The sequence below is a fragment of the Bubalus kerabau genome, chromosome 6, assembly GCF_029407905.1.
Source record: "Bubalus kerabau isolate K-KA32 ecotype Philippines breed swamp buffalo chromosome 6, PCC_UOA_SB_1v2, whole genome shotgun sequence".
Classification (NCBI taxonomy): domain Eukaryota; kingdom Metazoa; phylum Chordata; class Mammalia; order Artiodactyla; family Bovidae; genus Bubalus; species Bubalus kerabau.
In genome coordinates this window covers 51,901,906-51,904,483 of record NC_073629.1, presented here as the reverse complement: position 1 = coordinate 51,904,483, position 2,578 = coordinate 51,901,906, and the positions used below count along the sequence as shown (strand labels likewise).

Below are 2,578 nucleotides of genomic sequence, written 5' to 3'. Positions count from 1 at the left end.
GGTATACATGTGTTCCCCATCCTGAACCCTCCTCCCTCCTCCCTCCCCATTCCATCCCTCTGGGTCGTCCCAGTGCACCAGCCCCAAGCATCCAGTATCATGCATCGAACCTGGACTGGCAACTCGTTTCATACATGATATTTTACATGTTTCAATGCCATTCTCCCAAATCTGCCCACCCTCTCCCTCTCCCACAGAGTCCATAAGATTGTTCTATACATCAAATTAAAAGTAAATTTTGAAAAATCATACCTGACAGGGCCCTTCCCTCTAACCTATTAGTGGCAGCTCTCCAGGATAAAGAGGAGAAGCAGCTGCTGTATCCCACTGCTTCCCTCCCTGAGCCCAGAAACACCTCTTTAGTTATCTCCCACACCCTGCAGGTCTAGGGCCTCAGGTGAAGGGCCAGTAGCTCACCAGAAACAGAAACCAAGTGGACTGATGCCCAAATGGACCACTACTGCTTCTGCCATGTTTATGTTAACTTGGGGACACCTGAGTAGAATTCAGTTTATGTAGCCCACCAGGCTCCTCTGTCCATGAGATTTCCCAGGCAAGAATACTGGAGTAGGTTGCCATTTCCTTCTCCAGGGGATCTTCCCGACCCAGGGATCAAATCCAGATCTCCTGCATCTCAGGCAGATTCTTTAAGGTAAGCAAGTGCTCAAAAACCAAAAGGTATGTCAAAGAGACACAGAAACCAACCTGAAAGCTCCCAGTGGCCAATGCCATGATAATTCCAACAATGAAATAATAACAATATAGTACTGAATCGTGACCCAAAGTATAAAAGAAATATACATACTGATATAAGTGATTGAAAAATAAATGAGGTAGAAGAAACAAATCTTCCTTACAGAAGAACTCCAAGTAATATATGTAGAGTCCTTCTATACTACCCAGAGAGGGATCCATATGGCATTGTCCTCTATCCCCATATCTTAAAGGGAAGTTTTCATGATGTGTACAGTTCTCGGTGTCCTGTATATGAAAGAGGAGGATGTCCTCAAATTCCTAGCAGCAGGAACCTACGTAAGTGGTACAGACCTTGACTTCCAAGTGGAACATTGCATGTACAAAAGGCAAAATGATGGCATCTATATCAGGAATCTAAAGACGACTTGGGAGAGGCTGACAGTTCATGCCACTGTTGCCATTGAAAAACTGGTTGATGTGACTGTCGTCATCCTTCAGGGAAACCGGCCAGCAGACTTCACTGAAGTTTGTTGCTGCCGCCACTGGAGCGACTCCCCAGGTACTTCACTCCTGGAACGTACACTAATCAGATCCAGACAGCTTCTGGGAGCCTCATTTTTCTGGTGATATTACCCTAGGGCTTACCACCAGCCTCTTATATTAACCTGTCTACCATCACTCTGTGTAACGCATTCTCCTTTTTGCTGTGTGAACACTCATCCCCTGCAATGACAAAGGAGCTCACTCAGTAGGCCTGATGTAGTGGATACTGGTCTGGGAAGTGTTCTGCACAGTCTTAGTGATCAGACAGGTCATGTCTGATCTCTACTTACTCAGAGATCCTGAGAAGACTGAAAAAGAAGAGCAAGGCATGCTCAAAAGGCTGTGACTGGAGGCATTTCCAAGCAAATGAACTGCTCTAGCTACTGAGTTTATTGTAGCCTGAGGTTACAGGCTAGCCTGAAGGCAGGCTGGTGTCCTCTGTGCCTATTCAGTTGTTGCCTGCAGAACACTGGAGTGCTCAGCCTGCCACTGAAGGCTGGTCTGAAGCTCCCACTTGTCAGGCCACTGAATGGGTGGGAACAATTACTGGGTGGTCTTAAGCTGTTCTTCCACAGGCTCTTAAACTGAAAACAGAGATAAGGTTGTCAGAAAAGAATCAGTTTTGAAACAAGTAAATGAATAAAACTATATGTATGGACTTCCCTGGTGGTCCAGTGGTTAAGAATCCACTTTCTAGGGGCTTTCCTGTTGGCTCAGTGGTAAAGAATCTGCCTGCCAATGCAGGAGAAACAGGTTCATTCCTGATCCAGGAAGATACCACATGGCACTGAACAGCTAATTCTGTGTGCTACAGGTACTGAGCCTGTGCTTTAGAGCCTGGGAGCCACAATTACTGAAGCCCATGCTCCGCAATAAGAGAAGCCACCATAGTGAGAAGCCTACACACCACAACTGGAAAGTAGCCACGACTCACCACGACTAGAAGAAATCCTGAGCAGCAACAAAGACTCAGCGCTGCCAAAAATAAAATGCTTTAATTTTTTTTAAAAAATCGACCTTCTAATGCAGGGGGCGCAGATTCCATCTCTGGCTGGTGAACTAACAGCCCACGTGCCACAACTAGAGAAGCCTGCACACCACAGTGAAGACCCAAGACAGCCAGAAAAAACACACATAGATCCTGTCCCTTCCAGGAGGTAGAGGCAGATATTCTTAAACTCAGTGACTTGCTCCCAGTGAACAGCACAGGGCAAGGAAGAGCACCTTTCCCAAATGATGAAAGCTCACATCCTCAGTGATGGCGTGTGCATCTGTCACCCTGATACATATGATGAAAAGGGTGCTTCACCTCTGTGGCCTTCTTCCCCTAAAAACATAA

At 46.3% G+C, this 2,578-nt stretch overlaps 1 pseudogene; it reads left to right on the top strand.

Annotated features, from left to right (window-relative positions):
- The first annotated feature begins 213 nt into the window (after positions 1-213).
- LOC129655136 (40S ribosomal protein SA-like) lies at positions 214-2,042 on the top strand (annotated as a pseudogene).
- Positions 2,043-2,578: the final 536 nt, after the last annotated feature.